The following is a 14,946-nucleotide window of genomic DNA, read 5'->3' on the forward strand; positions in this document are numbered from 1 at the left end:
TCTAGCCTGAAATCCATTTGATTTTATATATAAGTATATGTTATATAGATAACATTTATAAATTTTAAAACATAAAGGTATGCTAGAAATGAGAGCTTACATATTGAACTGCCCTACTTTTCTATTTGCAGCCAACTACCACCCCAATCTAATGTTTCACTGTATATAAATTCATTTATTCTTTCATTCATTTCAAATATGTGATGATACAGCTATAAAATCAATGTTTGGTTATTTTGAATAACCCAAAATAGCAAATAATTTAAAAATCACTTCCACTTGACTTTAGAATCTATTACGTGCATTGTTTTTCCAGAAAATTTACCTCATAATTATGTTGTGTGAGAGCGAAATGAGTTTTTATTCCAAATTCACACATTGAATTCTGACTGCCGGGTGATGAGGAGAAGCACCCCAGGGTTAACACTTGCCACGTTGCCACGGATAATTAGGATTGCCTGAGTGTGTCTTTAATTCTAAATTTGGTATCAACTCTTATGAGTCCAGGTCACCATCTGTTTTTATATCTTTTTGGGCCTTGTCAGGATCTCACCTTTTCTTTTGCAAATTTATACACTTTGTGTACTGCTTTTGGAGACTTTGTTTCTCATACTCTCCCCACCCCCCAACTGTTCTCTTTCTTGCTTCTGTGAGTTACTCATCATGATAAAAAGTGAGATCCTTTAAAAAAGAAAACTCTTCCTAATGCTTGCTGTATTTACAAGACATTATCATACAAGTTAATTCTTGATCTTACTCCTAAACCTTTACTGTGATCTCAACTCAATTCAGGTCAACCAAGGTAAAGTCTCTTAAGGGCTGCTCTTCTCACTTGAATTTCCACTTCCCAAGGTATCCTTCACCATCAGAACTTCGAAGAGCTCTCACTCCATTCACTCTATATATTTGCTCCTTTGTCAGCCTCTTTTAGCCCATCTCCAGGTTTGATGTTTGTTTGTTTTTTTTTTAAGAGTTTATCTCAACCTACAACCTCAAAAAATTTGATTTTGTGTACTGTGATTCTTCAGGGATCTAGTTCTCAGAGCTAGTACAATGTATTTTGACCACTGAAATACTACCATCTGGATTATTAGGCCCTTTGCATTTGACACATTAATAATTATTGCACAAAAGCTCAGCCTGCTGTTACTATTAGTGTTATTGATTGCTAAATTTATACTTATTAAAACTTCTGGGGCTTCATCTATTTATTCATTCAACAAATATTAACAAGTGTTAACTATGGACCAAAACTGTTGCAGCTGCTATGGATAATGTGGTTGAGATAGCAGATCAAATGCCTGTTTTCACAGAGGATATTTTTTACTTGGGAAAGTTGGACAATAAACTAAAAAAGAAAATATCAGATTGTGATGAGCTATGAAAAAAACCCAACAGGGTAATAAATAGAAAGTTTTCAGGTTAAGATTTAGATCAGGTGGTCATGGAAGACATCTGAGGAACGCACATTTGAGCTGACCCCCAAATGAGCACCCCCTCAAAAAAAACCCAGACAAATGTGAAGATCTGGAACACTAGAGGGGATTCAACTGCCTTAAAGAGGAGTGAGCTTGGTGTGTTCACAGGCGGGCCCTCATCATGAGAGAGAAGAGTGGAATGAACCAAGGTTGGGGAGGTGGGCAAGGTCCAAATCACAAAGAGCTTTGCAGACTGTGGAAGGAGGCGGTAGTGGGAAGCCATGAGAGGGCTTAGTGAATGTACATTCCAATTTAGATTTTCAAAAGATTATTTACTGAGTGTAGACTATAAAGCAGCAAATAGGGAAGGAGAGAGGTCAATTATAAGAGGTCTTTGCCTCCTAAAGAGATGATGGTGGTCTGGACTGAGGTGGCAGCTGTGGAAGGTGCTGACGAGTGGACCTACTCAGAATAGGTTTTGAAGCAACACCAATAAGACTTCTGAACTGACAGCATGTAAAGGGATTATGAAGTGAGGGGTGATTCCTAGGTTTTTGGCCTGGGTTGCTGGGTGGATGGATAGTGGTACATTTTGCTATAAGAGAAATGGCTATGGGAAAGGAAATTGTTGGAAGGGGCAGGAACCAAGCACCAAGTTTTGGACATGTTAAGTTTGAGACGCCTATTAACTTCTAGTGGAGATATCAAGCAGGCAGGTGGCCTTTGAATCTAGGTGAGGTCAGGGCTAGATATATAAATATGGAAAGATAAATGAAATCAAATAAAACCATACAGTCAAATTTCAGTTTTAAAAATTGCACTCAAGGGCGCCCTGGGTGGCTCAGAAGGTTAAGCGTCTGCCTTTGGCTCAGATCATGATCCCAGGGTCCTGGGATCAAGTCCCGCATTGGGCTCCCTGCTCAGCGGGGAGCCTGCTTCTCCCTCTGCCTCTCTGTCTCTTATGAATAAATAAAATCTTAAAAAAAAATAAAAATTGCACTCAATATGATCTCATTTTCTTTTTGGGTGGGGAGAATTGAGAAGGGAGTCTAATCATTTTGCTCTGAAAGTAAAAGTATATGCAGAAAACCATTCCCTTGAGGTAGATCTTTTCCAAGCACATTTATTTTAAGAATGGAAAATTCATCACAGCAACTTCATTCTGATGTGCTTAAGATGATCAGGAGAAAAAGAACCTTCTCCTCACTCCCAGATTCTGACTTAAGAATCTCTGGGGGAAAAGCTGTTCACATGGTAGCTGCAATTATTGACATCACAGTATATCATTCAAGAACAAGGGTCAGAAATTCCACAAGCAAACTTATTCTTGTAAGATTTCCTGGCAGATGTTACAGATAGAAAAGTTCACCCAGAATTCCAATAAGCAGATAAATATTTGCATGCTTTTCTATTAAAAAAAAAAACGTTTTATGTCTTTAAAATTGCCTCTTTGTTTATTATCACTAGAGGAGTGGTATCAGGGCATGGCACCCAATAGATGTATGATGACATAATAAATAAGTGAATAACCACTGTCATTCCTTGATACTTTTAGTAGTCTCTGAAGTATTACAGAGATATATAACTTGGTATCTTACAAAGTCATGCTAAAGACTATCATCCCATATTTTTTTAATTCTGTAAGAATTTTGGGATACCATATTATCCAAATTTTGTTATAATGTTATATATCAAGTGAAATACATCTTGCCATATTAAAAATTTTTAGAAAGTACAAATGAGGTTTCATTCTTCCACACATCATTGTTAATTATATCAGAATCACTTTGAAAATCATTCACTGCCCCTTTCATTATGACTGAAGACTGAGTTGGACAAATAAATAAATGTCCAATTCAATGAATTTACCCAATGGCATGTATGTGTGTTGTTCTTTGTCGAATTACGTGTTGTTTTAGCATAGTAGTAAGTCCTTCCTGAGAGGGTCCACTGTGATCCCCAAGGAGGCAGGAAGCAATGAAAAGTGTAACCACTGCAACCAAAGAAAACTGTCCTTGTTGTCTCTCCCAGCCATGTGCTTTCCAAGCTTTCTTATAAAGGTGTCAAATAGCAAGCTTTGAAGTTATGGTGTCTTCTGTCAGTAGAACTGATTCTACCAATTCACTGCACTCTCCTTTCTTCAAATGCATAGAATATTAATTTGCATCAGGCTCCTTTTTAGCCTAAAAAAATTCCAATGCCCCAACAATCTCACTCATCAATGTTTCAAATTCTGGGAAAAGCGTTGTTATTACTTGACATATATGCAACACTTAATGTCTGTTATTTAACTGCTGTTTATTTGCTCTTTGCATTTCAAATGAATTGTGACATTTTCTTTTCCACTGTCTTAGTAATAATATTCCAAATGCATTGTGGGGAAAACAGTCATCTCTATAAGACAACAGAAAAATTCCAATTCTTATTGTATAAATGGAAATTCAAAATGAGGCTAATAGATATATTTGAGTAGATAATAAAAAATCATTCATTCAGTCAATGCATTTATTAAGTCCCAATTATTTGCTAGTGACTGGGGATATAAAGATGAATATGATACAGTCCCTGCTCCCAAGAGGCTTACAACAGAGTAGAAGGACATGGACATATAAAAGAGTAAGGACACCAAAGTATTTCATGAACTATGATGGTAATATGTGTGGGGAGAGAGGAAAGACTTTACAATTCTGCCATAACAGGATTCATAGGAAAAGCATCTTCTCAAAGCTTTGTGTTATCAAGGAAAACAAACCAGATTTTCAGCGTAGTCCTCATCCTTTTATTGAATAGTTTTATTTTTTAAAAAGCTATCTCTAGCAACATTTTGCCTTTATGATGCCAAACCAATTTAAACAACAAATTCTTTGGTTTATCAGGATGATCTACTCAAACCATCTAGTCAGTAATTATAATAACTAGTTTCAGAATGACTTAGTCTAGACTCTTGAGAAAGGAGGTTCCGTTTCTCACTTCTCATTTACCCCTCAACACAAAGATTTCTGCTCCCACCAGTTCATTACAAATCACTCTGGACAAGGTACCTTGAAGATAAGCCCAGTGGATCCTTTCCAACCTCTTTTTATTTGAGCTTTTTGCACTATTTGACATCAATGGCAGCACCCATATTCTTGAAACCCTGTTGCCCCTCGACTTACAGGATTCTAGCTTTTCTTTCACCTATTTGGCCACTCCTTTAAAATATCCTGTGAAGACTATTTCTTCAAAATGTGTGTTGCAGTGTTTGGTCCCAGGTCCTCTTTGCAACTTTGTTTGCTTGTCACTGATGCCTTTATGAATGTGAAAAAAAGCCATGCACTCACTCTTTAGAAGAATGAACATATAAACATACAAAAACATTTAGTGCATTATTAAAACTGGTTTGCAAGATAGCATCCTCCCATTTCACACAATTTAATAATATGATCTCCATTTACTATCAATATGCTAATACCCAAATTTATACTTCTAGCTAAGACTTGTTTGCCCTGTATACCAGACTCATACATCCATGTCCACTGTTCACTGGCCTCCTCTTCTATGTCCCTCTGACACCTAAAATCCAACATGTCCAAAACTTATCTTCTTTCCCTAAACCCGTGCTTCCTCTGTTCTGCATCTTAAGACATGACATCATGATCCTCGCCAGACTTCTTTTAGTCTCCCCCCCCGCCCTCCCCTCACATTCATCACAAGAAGTATGAATTCTAGCTTCAAAAAATCTCTCCAACATTGCCATTTCTCCAAAACCCAATGAAGACCAGCCTAACCCAGGCCCACTAATTTCTCTCTTGCTCTACTGCAACTACCTATGACCTACCACCAGCTTTCTTTTTCTACAACGTATTCTCTGTGTCCATGCAAATACAAATTGGATCGTGTCACTTCCCTCATCCTTCTCTTCATAATTAGACCTATTATCAAACCTGGTTTATGGTTAGAAGACAGTTGATACAAAGAATGTTTAATTGGCTCTCTGTAATCCCCAAATCATTCACTCAAAGGACATGGATCTACCATCTTCGGATCTCATCCCAATTTCCTCCTCCTATGATAGGGGTTGTATTAACACCTGCCTTTCCCAGGATTTTATGAAAAAATGAGGCAGTAACAATTCTAACAACTTCCATTTGCATAGTGCTTTACAATTTACAAGATGCTTTCATATGTTTTGTTACAATAAATGTGAGAATACTTTGAAACACTGAAACTACAAGATAAATAGAATGCTTTTTTTTATTTTCCATAGAATATTTCATATATGAAAGCCACTGAGAATCAAGGTGATAGGACAGGAGATGAAGCTAACGTTTCTGCAGTTTGACCCTCAGAGTAAGCTCTTTCCAGCTGTCAGCAGGCTGCCCTGTGTGCAGTTGGAGGTCTTCCCAGAGAGCCACAGCCCCTCCCATCCATAGATGGGCTGGGTAATTTTAGCGTCTAGACTGCCTACACTGGCCCTTGAAAGTCACATTTAGTAGAATCTTTAAAAAGCATCCTCTTTGTTCAGAAACTATTCCATCTGGAATATGATCTCTCTGTGACTTCGCACTACTTGTGGAAGTAATTTTATCTTTTAGTAGAAAGCCTGCAATAATATTATGTCCTTGGAGGAAAGTGGGAAGGGAAAAAATTCCATATCACAGAGAGTGACTCAAAAAAATACAAAAAATTAATATAACAAAACCTTTAGAAAAGGCATAGAAATGTATATCTAAAACTGCTCTTTTTTTTTTTAAGGTTTTACTGTCTTTTATGGGAGATTTTGAAAAGACTGAGGGAAAAGTCTTTCAGCTTCTCTCTAAGCTACTTCAAGCTGGCTGTTTAGAGAAGACAGACTTTGTAATGGGAAAATATGGGTCTGGGGTAGTTTAATCCTCCCCTTCCTCCACAAAGTGTGACCACAGCTTCCTATTTGATCTGAAAGCCTGGGCAGAGGAAAAAGCAATGGCTCAGGAAGGCATGAAAAGTTCCTGAAGGCAATTTGTACCCATGTCTATGAAAAGAGATTCATGTCACCACCAAGAAAGATTGACAGGGCCTTTGCACTGGAAACAGAAGTGCTGCGAGTAGACTCACTGAGTGTTGTAATGCAGTGAGTCCAGGCTCCACTGACATCCACAAAACTGTCCTGGTATGTAGACAGAGGTATGACCACTTCCGTGAGGCTAATACTGGCAGTTCCAGGGTCATCAAGGGGGTAAGTAGAAGGTCTTTTTGACTCTGGACTCACAGTCACAAAGATGTCAAATTTAGACTTTTGACATTATTTCCAAATGAGGTCACACATGCAGCTGCAAAGCCGTACTGACAGGATTGAAAGAGGTTCATTGTGTCCTTTTAAACTTATGCACTGCCACTGAGACATCACTGTTGACAGCACAAATCAAAGCCCCTGCATTTTTCACCTGACTTACTGTGGGAGCCACTGAAACGGTCTTCCTGCTTCCACTCTTGCACCCCTACCCCTAATTCTCCAAAAAGCAGCCAGAGTGATGTCTTTTCAGAGTGATTCTTTTTAATGCTAATGTCATAATAACCCTGATTGCAATCTTCCAATGCCTTCCCATCAAACCCAGAATAAATTCTAAGTCCTGAGTATAGCCTGTATGACCTTATGTGATATGAACTGCAGCTGCCTCCCCTACTTCATTTTAATTGACTTTATTGCACTCCAAGCCGACTGACCTCCCTGCTATTGCTGGCACATGACAGCATGTCGTCCATCTCAGGGCCTTTGCACTTGCTGATCCCTTGCTTGGAAAACTCTTTCCCCAGATATTTTATTGTTTCTTCCTTTCATTTATATCTTTTTTCAAAAGTAATTTCTTCAGAAAGATGTTCTTTGGACGCCCTATTTAAAAGAATACCTCTGTCACTCTCTATCCTTTGAGGATGCCTTAATTTTCTTACACCCACACACACACATTTATTTTGCTTATTTGCTTTTTGTCTTCTTCAAAGGCTAAGATCAAGTGAAGAATATAAGCCCATGAAGGTTAACATTGAAAACAAAACTGCCAGTAATTTTGCCAGCAAAAGATGGGTTTATTCAAGAATAGCAGAGAATTGCAATTCAGGACAAGCAAACTACAGCAAAACCATAGGAAAGTCCAGAGAGGAAAACTCTTTTACAGGGGAAAGGAGAAGGGGGGCAGGGCTGTTATAGCAAAAAGTCTATTGAAGTGAACTGGGAGTTCTAAGTATAGTGGCTTCTCATTGGTTGATCTGTAACTGTCTCTCATTGGCTGGGCTGTTGCCAGGGGAGGCAGGGATCTTCTTTCCTCCAGCTGAGATAGTAAAAAGTAGTATCCACATATAAGGTCCCTCTCTTCCTGTTGGGTCTCCCAACTGTTGAAGCACGGAAGGGCATGAGAACTCCCCCTGCCTGCCTCCTGACTCCATTCTAAGTAAGGTTTCCTTTTATTAATTTTCACATATCCCCCTTTTGATCAAGATCTTTCTTTGAAAGCATCACTAATCAACAGCCAGGTTTCTTTTTATTTAGTGGTTTGTCCCTCAGTAACAAGAAGGACCTTTTGTAGTTATCATGTCCTACATCAGAGGGAGAGTGCATAGCAGCTGGAAACCAATGAAGGCTACATGTGAGTAACAAGGAAGATTAGGAGGGAGAAATTTTCACGTACTCCCCACCTAAAGCCCGTATCTTCCCAAGATCGTAAATGTTGGAGATCATCTCAAAGCACGGAGCCAGCATTACTTTACTGGGTACATCATTAAAAAAAAAAAAAAAAGTTCGACAGTCAACAAAATACAAAACTTAAAATAATTATACAAAACAGAAGGAACATAACAATTCCAAGTTGTATGATGGTTCTAAATCAGGGCTCTACGGCTGAAAGTAGCCAACTGAAATATTTATTGGCATTTATTCCAACTTAGAGAAGAAAGGTTCTCCTTATAAAGGCAAACCTAGAGTCATTATGTCTCCTGAAGTCTCCACTTAAAGCAACCATGAAAGCAGACTAGTGAATGCTGACAAGAGCTCACTGAAAGAATTAACCGAGTTCTTTTGGGAAGATACAGTTTAAATATAAAGATGAAGCAATAGCTGATGAACTTTTTGCAAAACAGCAAAACCTCAAAGATGTTTTAAAACAGTATTATCTCAAAGAACTGTTTGGAACCAAATGTGTTACTGATCATACACCCTGTAAGGCTGCAAATTCAGAGACCATGAATGTGGAGAAGAATACAAAGTCACTTAATAGTTCAGATGAAAGAAGATTTTTGTGAATTCTGAACCCTCTAAATCTTCAGGAAAAAAACAAGTGAAAATTACCTTCTCCCAGGATCACAATGAGGCTGTTTCTGAAAAGCCATAATCAAAAGGTTTCCCCTTTTCACAAGGGCCTGGGGAATGCAGACAAAGACATGGTTTTTCCACAGAAAAGAGAAAAGAAACAACAGCAAGAAAAAGATATACAGACCTGGTCTGAACATCTCAGGAAAGCCATCTTAGCAGATGTCACCTGCTTCAATTCCAGGAAGTCTTTACTTTCAGGTCACCAGATGGCATGCGGGTCGGGTTCAATACTATCTTTAGATGCCTCGTGTGAATCCAAGAGTCTGTTCCCTGGAGTTTGGTGGCACAAAGACTGGTTAGCAGTTCCTCATGAGGCCTTCCCAGAGAGGCTGAAGAGTCTTTCTGGAGAGGTCTTTTCCAATAGATGAAATCTCCTTATGGCTTAAGGTCATCATCTCCTCAGGGGACAATGGGAAAAGATTGCTTTATCAAATTTTTAATAGAAGCAATTAGGCTTTTACAATATTGAGGTATATCTCCTTTTATTAACTGTGGATCAGAAGAGGCAGGGGCTCAGTACATTGGACATCCTGTGACTATCTCAAAGGGTAACAGTCTCAGTTCCCAAGGGGGTAGATCTGAGATTTAGAAGGACCAAAGGTTATGCTTTCAGCCCAAGCTATTTGGAAGGTCTCTACAAATTTTGCCAATTGAGTCTTAATAGTGCTGTTAATGAGTGCAACAAACCCGGACGATTGAGGATGGGATGCACAATTAAAGTGTTGTAAAAACTGGGCAAACAGCACACACTTGAAGCATCTGACCGGTATATGGGGTTCCCTGATCACTATGAAGTTCAAGAGGGTTCCCTAGGTAGGGGTAATCTTTTCTAATAGAAATATTGGCCTGTCTATAGGAGAAAGCTTTGCTGCAGTGAGAAAACATAGAAATCATGACTATGTTTTATTTATAGCCATGAGATGGGGAAGCTGCATGAAATCCATTTGTACAAACAGGTTTCCCTGGATTATACTTTTGACAGGTGGGACAAGTGATATCACCATTTTTGAGGCCCAATTAACTTTTTCTCACCAATATTGGTTCATGAATGCTATCATTTTGTCAGTAGACCAACAGTTTAATGTATGTATAGTTTTAAGTAGTAGGAATTTTAGGATTTCTGGTAGGGTCAGATTGCTATTTGGTCCAAATTGGTGTTTTCTTTCAATCAAGTCAATAATTATCAGATTTCCATGTTGTCTTTCCTTCTCTGGGGCCAATTATTGGGTGTCCTTGTCAATTTTTCCAAAATTTGTAACTTGGGAGAATCTCCCTTTGGAGCATGACAGAGGTTTGGCTATAGGTCTTCTTGTGAGAAGCATTTTTGGTGGAAGTATCAGCAAGGTGGATTACTTTGATCCCTAGGGAGTCAAGTCTGGAATGCCCAGAAAGCTTAATAATAGCCAAAGTGGCTGGCAAAAGTACAGCATCATAAATTTTGACTATCAGAGCCATTTTTAAAATTATTCTCATTGGAGGTAAGAATACCTTGTTGTTTCCATAATATTCCAAAGTCATGAGCTACCCAAAAGGCATAGCAACTATCAGTGTATGTGTTTGTGGTTTTTCCCTTGGCTAAAGTTTTACTCAAGCCTGAGTAAGAGCGTATAACTCAGCCTGTGGGGCTGAAGGAGCTGGTTCTGGCAACTGGTGCTGCCTCAATGACTTTAAAGGGAGTTGCAACAGCATACCCAGAACCAAATTTGCAATTTTCATCCTTTAAATAAGAACCATCAGCAAACCATGAAAAATGTGCATTGGTGAGAGGAGTTTCCTTTAAATTGTCATAGGGACTCAAAAGGCAATCTGTCAGTTTTAAAGAGTCATGAGGGGTTTCATGTGGGTCCAAATGTAGCCCTTATTTCAAGATCAGATGCCCTAAGTATTTAACGTGAGCTTGAGCAAACTGCAAATTTTCTTTGGAGACTTTATGTTCCTTTAAAGCCAGAAGTTTTAACAGGTGGATGCTGTCTTCTTGTGAAGAGGTTTGAGAAGAGCAGAGAAGCTGCTCTTCTAAATCATCCATGTAACAAGGTAGAACCTGCAGAAAACTACCACCCAAATCAGGTTTTAAAGTTTGTAAAAAGTAAGGACTCTCTGTGAAACCCGTGGGCATTACTTACCGTGCAGTATTTCTACTCTTCCCGAGTGAAAGCAAAAAGATATTGGTTATCCTTATCAACTGGAACACTAAAAATAATACTATGTAGGGGCACCTGGGTGGCTCAGTCGTTAGGCACCAACCTTCGGCTCAGGTCATGATCCTGGGGTCCTGGGATCGAGCCCCACATCGGGCTCCCTGCTCTGTGGAAAGCCTGTTTCTCCCTCTCCCTCTCCCCCTGCCTGTGTTCCCTCTCAAGCCGTGTATCTCTCTGTCAAATAAATAAATAAAATCTTTTAAGAAAATATACTATGTAGATCAATTAGTCAAAAATTTGCTTTCAGTGGGAATGGATGTTAGTAGCACACGTGGGTTAGGAATAACAGGGTGCCAAAGTATAACAGAGTTATTCATTGCCAGAGGTCCTGGACAAACCATCCTCAGCCGTTGTTTTCTCACAGGTAAAATGGGGTGTTACGGAGACTAGTGCAGGGGATGAGACCCTGAGCCTTTTAATCTTCTATTATGAACTGAAGGGCTTCTTTACTTATAGGGCATTGATTAATTATGGGAAGAGTGTTGAGAGATCTATTTGAATCTTGATGGGAGGTGCACTGAGGATTCTGCCATTATCAATTGAGGATTTTGCCTATGAAGAGGATGGTAGCTGGTCAACAGGAACAAATAATCAGTGTCCCCAGACTCCACTATAGTGCCATCAGAGACAGAATGAATAGAAGATGTCAAATGGTCATTTAATTCCCCTGGCTGGCTATTTTGATTACTGTTGTCAAATTCTAGAATTACTTCCCCCTTTTGGAAGAAATTCTGGCGTGATACTTTTCTAAGAAATCCTGGCCCAATAAATGAATAGTGGTGGAGTAATTAAGGAGAAAAGCCATGAGTAGCTCTCAAAGGGCCTAGACAAGAAGGAAATAGGTTCAGAGACAGGAACCTGTTGAGGTTTATATTAGAGACCCCAACTATCCGAAGTGTTTTTGCACTGAGGCAGGGGCTGCTTTATAGCAGTGGGGCTAAGCACCCAGACTAGAACTCCAGTGTCAATACAGAGAGAGATTAATTCCTAGTCTAGAGAGTGGGTTCGCCAAGCTGTTTACGAGGGAGAATTGAGGAGTCCCTGTTGTTCCTCAGAGCCCTGTCACTGGGAATTAGGACATTGGAAAAATTGGCTAGCGGGTTGATGGTGCCTGAGGTACTTAAATTTTTAAGATTTTTTTTCTTTTTTTTAATGCCTTCTTTGCTATAATACCCCAAACCAGAAGGGTTTTGGTTTTGTTTAGGGGCGTTCACTTGCTGGAGTTGAGAACAGAACTTTAGCAGTCTTTCTTTTGGATGACTTATCTAGGATGCCAGCAAACTGGTTTTCCCTATTAACCAAGTCTGCAATGGGCAGTTGCACATTCCATCCAGGTCTTTTTATTTTATTATTTTATTTTATTTTATTCCATCCTGGTCCTTTTAATTAAAAGAGAAAACTCCTGGTTCAGTCCATTAATAAACACAGAATTTAAAGCTACCCAGGTGGATTCAACATTAAAGAAAGACCAGAATTTTTTTTTTTTTTTTAAAGATTTTATTTATTTATTTGAGAGAGAGAGAATGAGAGATAGAGAGCATGAGAGGGAAGAGAGTCAGAGGGAGAAGCAGACTCCCTGCTGAGCAGGGAGCCCGATGTGGGACTTGATCCCGGGACTCCAGGATCATGACCTGAGCCGAAGGCAGTCGCTTAACCAACTGAGCCACCCAGGCGCCCAAGACCAGAATTTTTTAAAAGACAATTTGGAGTTGATTGTAATAATTGTAATAATTATGAGCAGACTCATCAGGCTTTTGTGTGCAAGCCTGAATTTTGTTCCAATCAACAGACTTAAGAAAAGCTACTCTGATGCTTGGTGGAGATTTCCAACGAGGTTTCTAGCCTCTGCCAAAATTACGGGGCTAGGGCTGCCTGGGTGGCTCAGTTGGTTAAGCATCCGATTCTTGGTTTCAGCTCAGATCATGATCTCATCGGCCCTGAGGTCGAGCCCTGCCTAGGGCTCTGCATCTGTCAGAGTCTGCTTAAAGATTCTGTCCTTCTGCCCTTCTCCCCACTCATGCACCCATGCTCACTCTCTCGCTCTCAGATAAATAATCTTTAAAAAAAGTTAGGGTTCTGTTTCTCTAAATCCTTTTCAGAATGTTCCCATTGGGCTAACTTCATCCAGTGTTTAGCCTGGTACTCACCATAAGCACATAGACTAATTGATATACATTTGAGAAACCAGGTTAAGTTTGAACAACTATGTTAAATTCTTCAGCAAAGTAATGGGGGCCCTCAGCCACGTTAGGAAACTCTTTAATGATGGCTTGCAATTTGGCCTTAGTCCAAGGAACATAAGAAACTTGGGTTTTATCAAGATCCTCAGAACACTTAACTTTAAAGGCGCAGGTTGTAATGGGTTTAGGAGAGAAGGCCACAAAGGGAGTTTCAGAGGAAAGGGGGAACTTGACAAAAGGATTGAAATGAGGGCCTGGAAGGGCGGGGGGTGGTGCTGGGGTGGGTGGCATACAGAGGAGATGGGGAAATGCAGAGAGAATAGAAAAAGATGACACCAAAGGTGGGGCCTGAGCACAAGGTGGCTGCCGCAGGTTCGCAGGCAAATGAGACGGGGGAGAGGGATAGGAGGCCTCAGAAGCCATTGTGACTTCTTTCAGTTGTTTACCTCAGTTAATTTAGAAATAGTATTTTGCAAAAAGTCAAACTTAGAATCCTAAAAACATCTGGAAGCTTCAAAGTACCATTTAAAATAGGCATCCCCTTCAGGTTTTTTGTTTTGAAGCTGCAGCCTTTTAATTTTGTATAAAACAAGTTTGGAGATATGGAAAATTTCCCCATAATGACCACTGAAGTTCTCAATTACTTTTGGTTAAATCAGTCCACTTAGTTATCAGTGTGCATATGGAAGGGCCATACTTTTTAAACATAAAATAGGCCAGAGTCCCAGTAGGAAGGGGTGCTCTCCAATCATTTTGACTTTTTGGAGGTTTTTCTCTAGAACAAAGAGAAAAATTCCAAAACAGTACAGTTCCTACAGGAATTGCCTGGTTCCAGAAGGAATCAGATGAAGGGCCAGCATAGCTCCAGTAGAAACAGTCCAGCTCTGAAAGGTAATCAGACTGAAGGCCAAAGGAGTACTCTCAGACATTAAAAAAAAAAAAAAAAAAAAAAAAAGTCTTAAAACAGATATCGAATAAAGCCCGGAGAGCTCAGACATAAAATGTGGAGCTCAAATTCCAGGATAAAACTTACCCTCAAACCCCAGGGCCAGCAAGAAAGTAGTGAGCGTGAGTACCAGCACCTGGTTACTCACCAGGCCCAGAATCCGTCGGGGGTCTTCTCTGTATCCCACCTCTGATCACCAACTACCGTTAACCTTAAAAATAAAACTAACAATTATTTTACCAGCAAAACATGGATTTATACAAGACTAGCAGAGAACTACAAAGTACAGGAAAACCATAACCGCAAGGTAAGAGAACAAAGGACGGGAACAGAACTCTCTTTTATAGGGGAAAGGGGACGTTAGCAGGGCTGTTATAAGCAAAAAGTCTATTGGAGTAAAGTGGGAAGTCTAAGTATAGTGGCTTCTTATTGGCTGAGCTGTAACTGTCTCTCATTGGCTGGGCGGTTGCCAGGGGAGGCAGAAATCCTCCTTCCTCCTCTCTCCTCCGGGAGAGTGAAATAGTATCCACGAGTAAGGTCCCCTCTCTTCCTGTTGGGTCTGCAATTGTGGAAGAGTGGTAGGTGGTGAGAGTTCCCCCTGCCTGTCTGCCAAGTCCATTCTAAATGAGATTTCCTTTTATTAATTTTCACAAAGCCAGAAACTTCGGCTTTTTCACTGTTGTATCTCTGGTGTTGAGAACAAGAGTCCCTGGGAACAGAAGGTGCTCAATAAATATTTGGTGTCTTAATGAATGAATGGTCGTTGGATCATGCTGTCTATGATGAACAGAGAATTGATTTATTTATTGCTTATGTTTTGAAATAAAATCATTAAGCTGCTAAATATGCATGCTGGAATATGGCAGCTTAGGGAGAGCTGCAC

The 14,946-nt window shown here is 39.7% G+C and overlaps 1 long non-coding RNA gene across 3 annotated transcripts in view; it reads right to left on the reverse strand.

Annotated features, from left to right (window-relative positions):
* LOC113929418 overlaps positions 1 to 14,396 on the reverse strand; it is a 62,878-nt gene extending 48,482 nt beyond the window's left edge. For 2 of the 3 annotated variants that reach the window (XR_003522186.2, XR_003522185.2), the window contains exons 1-2: positions 14,151 to 14,396; positions 8,864 to 9,134 (exon numbers count right to left, since the gene is read on the reverse strand). This is a non-coding gene — a long non-coding RNA (uncharacterized LOC113929418). Of the gene's footprint in view, positions 1 to 8,863; positions 9,138 to 14,150 lie in introns of all 3 variants that reach the window. The other variant, XR_003522187.2, reaches the window with a different exon arrangement.
* Between the last annotated feature and the right edge of the window lie 550 nt (positions 14,397 to 14,946).

The sequence above is a fragment of the Zalophus californianus genome, chromosome 5 (assembly GCF_009762305.2).
Source record: "Zalophus californianus isolate mZalCal1 chromosome 5, mZalCal1.pri.v2, whole genome shotgun sequence".
NCBI lineage: Eukaryota > Metazoa > Chordata > Mammalia > Carnivora > Otariidae > Zalophus > Zalophus californianus.